A 15,456-nucleotide genomic window follows, 5' to 3' on the forward strand; every position below is an offset into this window, starting at 1 on the left:
ATTTGGCTTTACGCCTACAAATGGCCTGAGGCTTTGAGCTACCTGTGATAGGTTATTTATAACAATATTACAAATGATTTGAGCCACTCCTGCGATAAGTTATTTATAACAATATGAACAAGTTCTAGGTTTAATTAATTTACATATATAGTGATTAATGTTCTTAAATACGAACCAACAGTAAATAAACATATATAAGAGACCACAGTTCACTAAGATCATTATACAATTTTATAACACAATAAATACACAAATTTTAGACCTTTGCCTAAGAACCGGATGCAAATAATGCCTGTGAAACACTGCCGTGATTGAAAATTAAGTTTTTTAACGAGCATCTACCTCCGTGATAGTACAATCGTTCATTGAACCTTCTGTGTAAGCACTTGAAGAGAAGTTTGCACCAGGTAACTTCCTTTCCATGAAAAATGATGGCTGCTGAGGTTGAGGCAATTCACCATCGCTTTCCAGCATCCGAACTATGGATGACATGTGTGGTCGGTCTTCTGCATTGTGTTGAACACATAGCAACCCAACGTTGATTGATCTTATGACTTCAGGAGGATGACAGGTATCAACCCAAATTGAATCAACAAAATCCATTGACCGGCCTTCATTATAAAGACTCCATACCTAAATACAGTTTAAATGTTATTAGGGTTTTAGACAATTGAGTGAAGCCATATATGGTTTGTGAATAGTGAACATACATGCCCTATAAAGTTACTTTCCTTTTCAGTTGGGAAAAATCCTCTATTTCTCTTCCCACTCACAATTTCCAGCACCAAGACACCAAAGCTAAATACATCTGACTTTATTGAGAAAAGACCATCTAGTGCATACTCGGGGGACATGTAACCACTGCATGGCCACACAAATTAGCATAATGCTTATAAGGGAGGATACGCATGAATTCAAGAAAAGGAAAAAAGTGAATATATAGTTGGTTCCATGGCTTACTATGTGCCAACAACTCTTTCCGTGTTTGCTTGTGTCTCATTCCCTCCAAAACTTCTAGCTAAGCCAAAGTCTGATATCTTAGGGTTCATATCCTGATCTAGTAAAATGTTGCTAGCTTTAAGATCTCTATGGATGATTCTTAATCGTGAATCTTGATGCAGGTAAACAAGTCCCCTAGCAATTCCTTTGATAATGTTGAAACGCTTTCTCCAATTAAGAAGCATGCTTCGAGTCGCGTCTGGTAAAACATGTTTTTTAGTATTACACACACACACACACACCCCTATACATATGTGTGTGTAGCACTGGAAATTTTGTAGTTCTGAGTTTGTGATTCTTACCAAAAATAAAAGAGTCCAACCTTTTATTTGGCATGTACTCATAGATCAACAACTTCTCATCTCCCACTATGCAACACCCGAGAATCTTCACAAGATTTCGGTGCTGAAGTTTTGAAATGCAGATGACTTCGTTCTTGAACTCATCATGCCCTTGACTTGAGTTTTTAGAGAGACGTTTAACTGCGATCTCTTGCCCGTTTTCTAGCATACTCTGAAAATTTACCATTTACAATGTGAAAAAGAATGCAAACTGCAAAGTTGACTTCCATGCCTATATTTTTCATTTTATGTTTTGTGCCTACACTATAGATTCATTTTCATGTCATACATAAGGAGCGACATTGCTACTTCTATATTGGATGATTCAAATGCTATTTGAAATAATTTAGTGTTATGGATCCTTTGCACATTTATTTTTATACCGTAATTACCTTATAAACCGGTCCAAATCCACCCTCTCCAAGTTTATTTTCTTGTGAAAAATTGGCAGTGGCATTAACAATTGTAGAGAAGTTATAAATTTCTTGCACCATGTCGTCTTCCTGGTTTCTACCGGCATTGAACATTTTCCCTACAAATTAGAAAAAAGTAGACTTCACACATGGATAATCGGTTCAAAAGTATTTCTGTTCAGAATACATATATATTACTCTACTTTACTGTTGAACTTATGCAACTTTTTACCTTCACCTACTGGCTTGGCATGTTTAGGTTTCCTCCGTGCATAACACAACCATATAGCGATGATCAGGCCTATGAGAAGAACCCCTGGAATGGTTACAAGCAGGATCATTTTAAAGTTTGATCCACCCTGCTTCTTTTCGGAAATTGATTGGGAAAAAGGAGATTCTGCAGGATATTCACGAAGTTAACTATATATGTTGGCTGTGATTTGAACATGAGAAATATGATTGATAAATCAAATAGATTAGTTTGGTGACACTATATACATGTAAATAATCTTAAGAGTCTAAGTGCCAAAATGCAAACTTGGAAACTGCCCAAGTCATTTCGTATTATGTAAAGTAGTATAAGGTTGTGTTGCTTCGAACAGAACCGCCACATCGATCAAGATTGATGCTGAGAATTAGACAAAGGCCAATCATGAAATTGTATGTATCCCAAATTCTGTAATAAAGAATTTCTTTGATATTTTATTATCCCATAAAATTATTGAGTTGTGATATTCATTTCTGGGCAAGAATACTAACACAAATTGATAGGTAAAGAACCGATTAACAGAGAAACTAGGAAGAGAGGCTAGGGTTTATCTCCAAAACATCATCATTTATTCCATAATACGTAACTTAAATAGAATTCAACTTACAATAGCAACCCAAACAAACAAATAAAAACATAAATGGTCCTTGAACTTAATAACAAAATAAATAACGTAACAATACTCCCTCCTTAACCATCTTTTTGCCCTCAAAAAGCAATTCAAGGAACCTTGTCTCCATCATCTTCAACAAACCCCTTTGGTGCTTGATCTTCATCATCTATCACTTGAAGTATATAGAGTTGTCTCTTTGTACACTTGTGGCCCGGAACAAACTTTTCAGTACACCAAAAACATTCACCTTTTGCCCTTTTCAACTCGAGTTCATCGCTCGTCAAACGTCTCGAGCTAAGCGTTCCCGGTTTGGAAGTCGGTTGCACGTTTGTTGGACTTGGTAGTAAGGGTAGTTTTGAAGCATTAACCGGAGGGGTAATTTTGGTATCTTCACGTTGTGAATCATCCTCTACGCCTTTAAGTCGATTCATCAAGCTCGTGTTGTTGATAGTTTGAATCCTTGCTAACCCATATGCCTCATGTAACGTTTGAGGCTTGAACATCTTTACCGGTCCTTTTATTCCTAATTTCAATCCTTTCACATATAGGCTAACGGCATATGGTTCACTAATGGTAACCTTATTAAGCAAACGATCAAAACCTGAATTATATTCTCGTAGGCCATCGATATCATCAGCAATTTGTACAAGAGATGCTATTTCTTCCATTGCATCTTCAAACACGGCGTTAGAGAAACGAGCCGAAATAGCCAAAAAATAGTCTTCCCATGGTAGTTTAGCCACAGTAAGCCCTCGTGTTTTCATATAAGATTGATGCCATTCAATCGCATCCCCCTCAAGGTGTATAACCGTGTGTCTTAGTTTGAGATTTGCCGGTGTCTCGTCGATGGTGAAGAAGTGTTCACAGCGGTAAATCCAACCTTCAACATCTACCCCCGAAAACTTTGGAAACTCTACTTTTCCAACCCGCATAGGCCGAATACCCACCCGTGAATCAGCATCACTAACCAGCCCCTTACCAGACCCGCCGCCGCCACTAAAACTGCCGCCGCCGCTGAAACTGCCGCCACTTGAATGCTCCTTGAATGCTCGTAGGATCTCTTCTTGTTGTTTCAGAGATTGCTCTTGTTGTTTCATCGGTGCAGCAAGGGTTTCTTGCAGATCTGAGTTGGCCTTGCCATGGTCCTTGAGAGTGTTGTCAACTTATTGATTCCTGGTGTTCGTCATGGTGATATGGGATATGTCGAGAGGATCGACTGGAATGCTTTGATACCTTTGATAGGTAAAGAACCGATTAACAGAGAAACTAGGAAGAGAGGCTAGGGTTTATCTCCAAAACATCATCATTTATTCCATAATACGTAACTTAAATAGAATTCAACTTACAATAGCAACCCAAACAAACAAATAAAAACATAAATGGTCCTTGAACTTAATAACAAAATAAATAACGTAACACAAATATACATCGAACACTCAAACTTATTGTAACACACTGGAATGCTTTTTATATATACGAACGGATGTTATTGATGTTGGGTTCGTAGGCCTTTTGTTTTGGCCCGATTTATTATTTGAAGTCCAAAGGGAAGACGGGTGTAGGGTGGCCAAACCGAAGCCGGGCCCGTTTAGATTTCTTGTTCAATAATTTACAAACCCTAGACTAGTCTCTATTTAAACAACGCTATGTACTTGTAATCTGTCGTCACTCAATAAAGAATATATAGTTACCACCCGTGGACGTATGTCAGTTTAGACCGAACCACGTTAAATCCTCGTGTTCGTTTATTTCTTTCATGTGTGTGTTCAGTTCGTGTGTGTGTTTAATCCTAACTGGTGGTATCTAGAGCTTAGGTTAGGATCACACGGAGAATACGTTGAACCAGTACGTTGCCTCCAGTTTTCAATTGCGATTTAGGGTTTCGCGACTGTGCAGCCGCTGTCGCTCAACCAGTCCATCGCGATTAGGGTATCGCGAAACTGTGAGTAGGTGTTTGAATGAAGACCACGAGTGTTGCAAGATCTGGCTGTGATCAGTTTTACCAGCAGTAGAGCAGTGTGGCTCGCCGAAAAACAACGAAGATCGATTTGAGGCGGATGCCTTATTTTACTTGTGACCTGCTTGTGCTTTGAGGCGAGCATAATTCCCTCTTTTGACGAAGGTTGATTGTTTAACAGAGTTCAGTAGAACAGTCATTAAGTTCAGGCCCGCGCCATTGTTGTGTGTGTGTATGTTTTTATCCGGTTTTTCGTTTTGTCATTGTTATGGCAGAAGACGGAAAAGTTTTGATACAGAAATTTGATGGACAGAAATTTGGTTGGTGGAAGATGCAAATTGAAGCGCTACTTTGTCAGAAAGACTTGGATGTAGTGTTTGAGGATGAAAAACCAGAAAGGTTGTCAGAAGCAGATTGGAAGAAGTTAGACAAGAAAGCTAGGGCTTGTATTACTTTGTCGTTGTCGGAAGATGTGGTGTTTAACGTCATGAAAGAAACCATATCCCGTGGTATGATGGAAGCACTATCTAACATGTATGAGAAGCCTTCGACATCAAATAAGGTCTACCTTATCCGAGAGCTAGTGACAACCGGAATGAAAGAGGGTGGGTCAGTTACAACGCATATTAATAATCTTAATTCGAACCTCTCCCGCTTAGTGTCAGTCGACGACATTAAATTTGATGATGAAGTTCAAGGTCTTTTGTTATTTTCCTCTTTGCCCGACAGTTGGTCGCAAACAGTGATTGCGGGTTGTAGTTCGTCCACAAAAGTTACTTTTGATGGGATTCGGGATTTGATTCTTGGAGAAGATTCAAGACGAAGAAGTTCAGGTGAATGAGCATGTAATATATTAGTCACAGAAGGCACAGGTAGGGGAAACAACGAGGCAATGGGAGCAGGAAGAGGAGTCAATCTAGGACTCGTAAATATATTGAATGTTGGGGTTGTAAAGAGCTTCAGGAATCAGTGTCCGAATGGTAAGAAAGAGGTGAACGTTACAGAAGACGACACAGATGACGGGGTCACTAGTGATGAGGCTTTGGTTTGCAGTGTTGAGAGTAACAGTGATGCTTGGGTGATGGATTCTGGTGCATTGTTTTATGCCACTCACTGCAGTGAAACGATGAAGAATCTAAAGTTTGGGGATTTTGGAAAGATTCGACTTGTGAACGATGATATTCTAGAGGTTACGGGTATGGAAGATGTTGATTTGATAATTTCAGCCGGTACTTCTTGGACTTTGAAAGTTGTTAGGGTTATTCCAAGTTTGAAGAAACGTTTGATTCCAGTTTGGCAGTTGGATGACCAAGGGCACGATGTTAAGTTCGAGAATGGGCAATGGAAATTAGTAAAAGGGAATCTCGTGGTTGCTCGTGGCAAGAAAATTGGTTCGTAGTATATGGTCGATATGTCACCGAAAGGAGTGGATCCAGTTTTGGTGAAAGACAAAGTCCGGTTCACAGAATCTCGTGGGCAGAAGAAAGGTTCGTATTGCAAGTAACAAACCCAGAGCCAAAATAAAGATTCAGGATGAACAAGCTAGGAAGGTTGAATCAGTCAGAGGACATCGTGACAGTGGGAGCACAGGTTGTGTTTCAGTTACAGTTTCAGGTCGACAGTGGATTAAGAAAACCAGTATTCCAGCTGTAAAAGTCTATCCAGTGGATTACTTGCTGAATATGGAGAGTGTTTGTTCTTAGGGTATCTCAGGATCCGGTAGTTTGTTTCAGTGGGAGCCGGTAGGTACAGAGAACGGCCAGGGCAGTTTTAGCCGTGACTGATGTGTTGGAGCTCCGGGGAGCTTCAACGGGCCTTTAGGTTAATTGATGAGAAGGCGGTGACAACTAGAAGATATTTAGAAGTACGATCAGGAGTGCAGACGAGAGTACTCAAGGCCTTCGAGTGGAGATTGTTGGGTTCGTAGGCCTTTTGTTTGGCCCGGTTTATTATTTAAAGTCCAAAGGGCAGACGGGTGTAGGGTGGCCAAACTGAAGCTCGGCCCAGTTTAGATTTCTTGTTCAATAATTTACAAACCCTAGACTAGTCTCTATTTAAACAATGTTATGTACTTGTAATCTCTCGTCACTCAATAAAGAATATCCAGTTGCCACTCGTGGATGTAGTTCAGTTTAGACCGAACAACGTTAAATCCTCGTGTTCGTTTATTGCTTTTGTGTGTGTGTTTAATCCTAACAATTGAATCATAACCTCGTTTTATATTGGTTATAACTGTAAAGCTAACTTATAAGCTAAAAAGTTTAACATAAATATATGTACACATCATGTCACTGATGCGACACACACACAAAGTGAGTGAGAGAGAGAGAGATGCGTTCTTTTCATAACAAAAAAAAAACCTAGAAGAACTATGATAACCGTATAATGCACTTGTACATAGTGCATTGTAGATAACCCAAGTAGTGGGAGAGAAAAAGTGTGGCTGTTACTAACCAAGTAACTATCGTATGTACTACATTCAAATAATCATGTACAAGTGTATTATGCGGTTCTTGTAGGTTTCAACATATTTTTGGTTCTTAAATGAGCATTCATATAATATAAAATGTTAGTAATTATCGACCACGTTTGAAGAAAGTTATGGATAATAAGTGTAATAGTTGAAAGTTTAGTTTGGGAAATAAGTACATGTAAATAGTTTAAGAAGTTGTAAACTTGGTAACCTAACAAGTAATTTCATATTGTGTAAAAGCACTAAAGCGTTGTGTTGGTTCAATGAGAACCATCGCATATGTAGTATTGGTAAATAACCAATCAAACTGTAAATGTTCACGAGTGTAGGATTGATCAGTGTAGTTTTGATTGGTATATAACCAATCAAACTGTAAACGTTCACCAGGCCCGGCCCAAGGGTGTGGCAGGGTAGTCGACGGCCATAGGCCCGACACCCCGCTAGGCCCGATTTTTTTTTTAAATTATATGTATTTTTATGAAACAAAATATATATAATCAATGTTTCAACACAATTACATAAACAATTGATTGGCCTAGTGGCAGAAGAGGTATGACAAATAACCAAGAGGTTGTGGGTTCTGGTCTTATTTGTGACATTTTCAAGTTTATTTTTATACAAAAGTTTTTTACATAACTCAAATCATAACCAAGTAAGCCCACATAAAATTAAATTGTTTAAACTCAACAAATTGTTTCTTTTACTTGAGGCAAAAAAAAAAATTCGCCTTTGACCAAAAAAATTTCCGTCTTCTCGGGAGCCGGCCCTGACGTTCACGAGTGTAGGATTGATCAGTTTAATTTTGATTTTGACAGAAGTCGTGACCATCATCCTCACTAAAATGATTCAGATAAAATCTGTTAGTTATTGATAATGTGATATAATAATCACACACACACACAACGAAAAAGTCAAACAAAAGTACAAGATTTATGTGGTTCGGTCAAAGCGATCTACATCCATAGGCTGAAACTAGGGTTTCTTAATTATGCACAACCATAGTAAAAAGAATACAATGCAATAGATGGGTATATATAAAGATCTAACTAGATTAAATAACTTAATTAGGGAACAAGAAAGCTAAATGGGTATTCCACCCCCACCTAAAATATACAAAATGATTTCACCAAACCTAACAATATCTCACTTGAAGGCCTTATGAATACTTCGGACCATCATCCAAGTACAAACTACTTCAACAATAAAAACTAGTCTAATCTCCCTAGTCAACAAGCACTAGAGAGACCCATTGAGGCTCCTCCAAGCTCTAACTTAATCATAACAAGACCCGTCAATTATCCATCATTTGTCTCAACCGACTTGTATAATCAATCATATTTTAAGATACACCAAGAACCATCATCATTTTCCTAATTCTACAAACAACTCCTTAGAGAGGATTTATATAGTCGGATCTTGGTTTCTAAAACCTAACGAAATAGTGTCGGAACACACCTCGTGTTCCCATTATTACCAAAATCCCCAAACTGGTTTAAACCTCCAAACACATTCAGCTAACACCCCTCCCTGTGCCTCCAAGGCAACATCCATGTTGCCCTTGGTGGTCTGTTTCTCGGCTATAGTAGAGAGGTTGGCTTTTTTGACCATCATTCCATCAATCGGAATAGCCAACTAGCTTAAAACAATGATCTTTGGTGTGTTTGCCATAGTGAGTGCATTTCAGTTTTGATTTATCGGTTCTAGAATAATCTGATGCGTTTTTGCCCCTTCGGTTTCATTGACCCGCCCACGATGAGTCCCGCCGCCATGCCGTATTGAGAAGATCCGAAGATAGCACCAAGGATTCCTTGATGTGACATTTTTTTCTCACAACCGCGTAGGCTCCCTATGCTGAGGGAGCGGGTCCCACAGAAGGATTTCTCGTTACACTGGATCAAACGTTTTGTCTAAGGCATTTAAAAATTGAAACAGTTTTTGTCCGAACCTGATTTTGTTATTTGTGGCTATGTCAGTAACACATGTCATTGGATTCGGTCTCTTTTTTTCGATCTCACCCCATACACCTTGTAAGGTAATCCAAAAATCTTCAGGAGGGGGGTGGGGTGGGCATTTGCTTAGCTCGTTAGCTTTGACGTGTAGGTCAAGGTATGTAACTTTTCCTTCCCACTAATGTACGTTGTCATTAAGGCATCCTATAACATTTTTGTGGTGGGAAATTCAATGAGATTGCTAGCTAACCCTGGTTTAATGTTTTGTATGAGCCACGAGAACACGACCAAATGTCTTGTTCCCAGCACTCACACTCTTCATTTCACGTTTTCCCGACAAATGTACTAATAGTTTCTTGGATTTCCCCTTTTAGTGACTCGAATCATTCGAGCCCACAAGGCATAATTTTGGCTATTTAATTTGAGGCTAATCATTATGCTATCAAAAATGGTTTGTTTATGGGTCTGATTTTGGGTATTGAGGTTGTTTATAAGAGGGTTTTCAAGTTGGGTAGTGATTTCATCATTATTTATAGAGTCATCGTCTCCGGGCATGGCAGCTCCGAAAGGTTCGGTCTATGGATAATTTCACTGCTCTGATACCATGATTTTTGGTAAAGAGCTTGAATGTAATTGATTGTATTGAACTATTGACTGGTTTGTAATAATTACAATGGAATAACAAGCTATGATTTATGGTAATATACATTGCGTAACAAAGGAATTGACAACTATAATCGTGGCTGGAAATTACTTGTTAATTGGTTGTGATGAGGCCTTAATTATGGGAGATGATGTGGTGACTGATCCCTCAATCGTTTCGTATTTTACTTCTTTTCAACAAGCAGATAGTTAAAGTGTTGCCTTTGATTGAGCACCATTGAAAGTTTTTTAAAAATGGTATAAAGTCAGTTGGGGTTGGGAGAGTTCCTTACCGTCGACTTCGCCAATGTTTGGTAGGCGATCATGTGAAACCTGTAAAGGCAGTGGCCGGCTGGTGGAGAGCAGTAAGTGGTGATTGTAACTGAACCAAGGTAAGTTCTAGGTTGATCTGTTTCTTAAGGAAAGCCTGGAATGAGATAGGAGTGTCCCAGGCATGTAATGATTCGATGACAACCTTGTATAACTTTCGATCAAGGCTAGAAAGTATGATATCAGTGATGTCTTGTAACGACACATAAATTTTATAGAAGATTAACATGGACCAGGTGTACACCCTAGGCAAATCTCACATCCGCCATGGACAAGAGAAATCATTGGCTCATAAGTAATGGCCCCACCTCTTCAATCATCAACATGTTTTGGGTTTAGTTGGCTGTGGAGCACATGAAAACTTCACAGTTAAGCACGCTCAGGTGAAGTAGTACTAGAATGGGTGACCAAATGGGAAGTCTCTACCGGAGCAACCAAAAACAAATCTGTGAGTTCCTGGATGGGCCATCCATCGGGTGCAAAGCGGACAATATTGGTGATACGAGAGGCAAGATGTTACAAATAGTATTAGAGCCACTCCTAATTCGTTTGGAATGGTGGGACAAACCTCATCGGGGACGATGAGTCCCCCCGGGTGAGGGGGAGTGATTGTAACGACACATAAATTTTAGAGAAGATCAACATGGACCAGTTTCACCCTAAGAAAATCTCACATTGGTCGTAGATAAAGAGATCCTTGTTTTATAAGTAATGACCCCACCTCTTAAATCATCAACGTGCTCTGGGCTTAGTTGGCTGTGGAGCACATGAAAAATCCACAGTTAAGCGTGCTCAGGTGGAAGTAGTACTAGGATGGGTTACCACATGGGAAGTCTTTACCGGGAAGCAAACACAAATCCGTGAGTCCCTGGATGGGCCATCCATCAGGAGCAAAGCAGACAATATTGGTGATATAAGAGGCGGAATGTTACAAGTCTTCTTGGTCAAGATGGTTGCCTAGAATAGTTAATTCATCAACCAGAACTTTAATTGATTTAATGTAATCAATGATTGTTTGGTTGGGTGATTTAAAAGGATTTCTACAACCGGTGCTGCAACTGCTTAACGCTTCCCTTGAATGGTGAAGATAAGATTTTTCCAAGCTTCCAAGGATGAGGTAGCATTTGTGATTAAAAGAATGATGGGTGGTGATAATCTACCGGCGAGGGAACCGAAGATAAGGCGGTCTTGTCAGAACCAAGAGGAGTAGATAGGATTGGGTGCGTGACATCATCAAATCCGGTTTCAGTGGTGGTAGTTTTCGGTGGTGCAAAGTGGGTGCTATCAATAAATTTATACAAATCTAAACCTTGGAGATAGCTTAAACTTGTTTCTTCTATGTAATGTAATTGAGAGTAGTGAGTTTGAGAGATGAGAGAAATTGGATCATTGTGAAGGATGAAGTTGTAGCAAGGATGCTAAAGACTGTATGGGAACTTTCATTGGCCATTAGGGTAGGTACAGGGATGTGTTGGGTATAATCTTGATGGTCGGGTCAAGTCGGGTCATGTGGCGAATACAGGTGGAAATCATCATCATCATTGTATTCAGTAAATTCACCAAATAGAAGGTTATGCTAGGTTCTGAGGAGGGTAAGATGTAGACAATCTTACATCTATCCCGTAGGAATAAAAAAGCTGCTTAGGTGAGACCCTAACTTGATTTTAGTTTTGCATCAAGTCTTGTACATAAGACACATAACACTCGATCATCGGCCGATTAGTTCATGCACACTTGAATTTCGGCCATCAATTAACGGATATGAGTGCTGGCTAAGTAAAGCTCCGAGATCCTCGGAGTCAGTTATGTCGATTTACTAATTATACTTGCAGGTTACTCCATGAGGTTTATAATGCAACGGCTAGTGGACTTGGTCAGCATAAAGAATTGGACATTAAGTCAAATAGGACGTGAAAACTTAAAGAAAAACTCTATAACAGCTCGGAGTGGAGAACAAGCCAAAAAACCGGATTTATAGGGATATTAGTTAGATTATTTTCCTATATAATGAGGCTAAAACGGTGAATAGGACATATTCAATTACCACATAACACTTTCGCTCTTTGTCCTTTAGCTCTTCATCGAAATCAGTTCTCGAGTTGTATCATACCATTTTCATTATTAATAAATTGAGGCTGTCCTCCCGAGGTTTTTTTTTCCGAGGATCCTCACTAGGATTCAAGGTTCTTCCTCGATACATCATTGTCTCACCCTTTACTTTTACCGCATATGTTCACCGTTTTATTTAAGAACACACTACCTCACTTAACGAATTTGTTCAATTATTGCTTCGATAATTTTTGACCAAAACAGTTGCTAGAAAGCAGTAATACGTGGTCACTAATTCAGCATGTGTTTGTTTTTTTTCAATTATAAATAGGCTAGTAGTAGCTTTACTTTATGCATTCAGTTTTATTTATTTCCCTTTACAAGTATTGTATTTTCCTTTGAAGTGTCGATAAAAACCGCAGAAATTTGTCCCAAAGCCTTGTTCCTTCTTGTTCATAATCTCTTATTCCAACAAAGTTGCCATATCATTTGTTTTTGTTGTTTTTGGTCAAGATAAGGCAAGAAAGACAGACCAGGTCTGTAGTTTTGTCTTGTGTTTCTCATTTTTAACCCATATTAACCAAACCGAAGACGAGAGGCCAAATCGGTTGTGTTATTGTTGTGATTTTTATTTTATATAAAACAAATCAAAGGGACGTCACCGACTATATTTAAAGTTGTTAAAATCAGAACCAAGAATCCTTTTTTGTTTTGTTTAAGTACCAAGTTGAGAAGCAAACAATATCATCAGATTCGTGTAGTTTGTTTTGTTTGAGTACCAAGTGGAGAAGGAAAAAAGTGAAGAATCATGTGATACGATCAAAACAAAGAAACACATTAGATATGATCAAATAAGAATAATCTGTGATAGATTAGGGAAAGGACTCGTGTGATATGAGAGCGACCAATGAGCATCAAAAGTAATCTTGTGACTAGATCAGAGAGAAAAGTAGTAGTGTGATACAACTACAAAGAAAAACCGAGTGATTCAGACTACCCGAAATCTATGCGAGATGGATTCGATTCGTGCGATACTATGGTGTAACTAACACTACTAGAAAGTAGAAACTAAGCAATTGTTACCAAAACTTGCAACAACAAAAAGAATGGTTGCAAAATTGCAGCCGCTTTGCGACCAAAATGAAAACGGTTGCAAAGTTTGCCACCAAACTCAAAAATAGTTGCAAAGTTATAAACCAAACAAAATGCGGTGGCAAAACGGTTCAAATATATAAACAAACATGAAGCGGTTGGAGTTTTTTCAACCGCTTATTTTTGGTAGCAAATTTATGAGAAAAAAATTTTGGTCACAAATGTAATAACGGTCGCAAAATTGTCGCAATAGAGCAATTGCGGCCTGAGTTTTTCCAACTACATTTTTCAGTTGCAAAACGGTTACAACAAGGCAATTGTAACCGTTTTCCGACTGAAATGGCGGTCACAAATGCTTAGTTTTTCTAGTAGCGTTAATCAAGGCCGGGTGGAGTTGTGTGAGATAAGTGCACAGGAAGTTCGTGTACAGTCAACTGAAAGTTTTTTGTATCAAGCATATCAATAAGAAGTACCATGTGAATGGGTAAGCATGAAACAAGATCAGCAAGAAGAAGTCTTTTACTTGGGTCAACAATTAGGGGGTGATTGTTAGCCTAAGTTATTGACCAAGTATGTTGTATTGAACTATTGGCATATAACCAACCAGATTGTAAACAATCATGAGTGTCGAATTGATCAATTCAAAATTGTGTTTTTTGGGTTAATCCCTGATTTTTGTTTGTTTCTTTTTGATTCAATTATCTTCTGGGCCCTATAAAAAATATTGCTTATAAACTGCAAGTATGGAGCGATAACATAAAAATAGTAAGTGCCTTTCACTGAGAAAGAGTAGATATGGCTAAGCATTATTACCTAACTCGGTTGAAGCCATCCTTACAAAAATATCACGCCCGTGGCTGACGTTAAGTTGCACTATGTCTAGAAGGTCAATAAACCAAAGCAAGCAGATGCTTCGAGTGTTGTCTGGATTTGCATAAGCCATACAAGTACAGTTCTGTAAGCACCTTGTGTGACATTCTTCTAGAGTCATGTTCATGTCAAACCAGGTATTTTCCGTGTCTGGCAATTTCACATTAGAGTACTTGATAAACCCTTCTAAACCATCTTTGCATTCGAGTGGTGTTCGCCTGATACAACCACTTGACCAGTCACCTGTCTCCCAACCCTTTGGGTTTTTGGGCAAAAACTTTTTCTCATCTAAGCAAGCACAGGACTGTTGGGTCATATTTATGCTGCAGGCTCCATAAGCATGACAAATATTGTATTCATCACAGGCTCCACTCGGGATTGACCCAACAAACTGCCACCCTCTGCCATCTTCTACCCACAGCCAACTCTCTAGTTGCCCAGAAGAATTCAAGGTGGACCTTGATAGCATATTATAATGGTTTTCATTATAAAAAGAAAAAGACACCTCACTTTCTGTAATAATCACGTCGCATGTAAAGGCTAAGCTCTTGTTGCCTACATCAATCCTAGTAAGCAATTGATTAGCCCATGCTTCAGCCCGTACTATGACCAAGGCCCCGTGTTTTATTTTGTTTTCAGGATAACCCACCCTATCAGCGCCCGCCGTGAATTCCCCTGGAGCTGGATCTTGACTACTCTTCCATGATGATAGATGCCATTCCTTTCCCCTTAATAAGTCTCTCGCTAACTTCATGCCAGGTAGAAAAGTGTTCGTCGGGTAATCAAACTCTGCCATATAACCTTACTGTTTTGATTAATCATTACTAGATTTCCGTTATCTAGAAGCTTTGCGGTTGCATTCCCTGATGTCGTTGTGTTAGATGACCAAATCATGCTGGCATTGTTGAAGAGGCCGAGAATTCCTCGGTCAGCTATCTTTAACACAAGCGGTGATGTGCCAGGGAGCGGGAGGTCTCTGTTTGCAACCCAAACTACCGTTCTAACAGAGATATTCTTATACCAGATACCCAGATATCTGTTCTCAGAGCTACCGGGCTTAAAAAATCCAAGCTCAAAAATTCCAGCAGGCGAGACTAATGTGTCTCTATCTGTCAGAAAACTTGAATCTGAAATGGTGTGGAGTTCAGCAGTGTAGCTTTTGAGAACAAAGAGTAAGCAATACAGAAGTATGGATGCTCCCTCCATCGAGATAATATGAGATCCTCCTTAATTCAGCAACTAATGATTTAACATAATATTTCGAGTGTATTTAAATACTACTACTACTACTAATAATAATGCATAATACAATTACATTAAGGTCCATTCATTTAATCCTACATTATCTACATTCTAGACCACACATCATATGGAACCGCATTTGGATGTTGACCATTGACGCCCTATGGTTATACTACGTGTAACGGACTCATTCCCTATCAATGTCACATCAGTTTCAC

General features: G+C 39.0%; 1 pseudogene across 1 annotated transcript; it reads right to left on the minus strand.

The window, feature by feature from the left end:
- Positions 1-25: 25 nt before the first annotated feature.
- Positions 26-15,214, minus strand: LOC143563125 (G-type lectin S-receptor-like serine/threonine-protein kinase At4g27290; annotated as a pseudogene). Its single transcript, XR_013140604.1, has 7 exons — positions 13,940-15,214; positions 1,986-2,150; positions 1,733-1,872; positions 1,302-1,512; positions 961-1,198; positions 711-861; positions 26-633 (listed from the first exon to the last, which is right to left on the minus strand). The product of XR_013140604.1 is annotated as a G-type lectin S-receptor-like serine/threonine-protein kinase At4g27290 (transcript).
- Positions 15,215-15,456: the final 242 nt, after the last annotated feature.

The sequence above is a fragment of the Bidens hawaiensis genome, unplaced genomic scaffold (genome assembly GCF_021521415.1).
Source record: "Bidens hawaiensis isolate Kalapana, Puna unplaced genomic scaffold, B.hawaiensis_p1.1 tig00021323_1, whole genome shotgun sequence".
Taxonomy (NCBI): Eukaryota; Viridiplantae; Streptophyta; class Magnoliopsida; order Asterales; family Asteraceae; genus Bidens; species Bidens hawaiensis.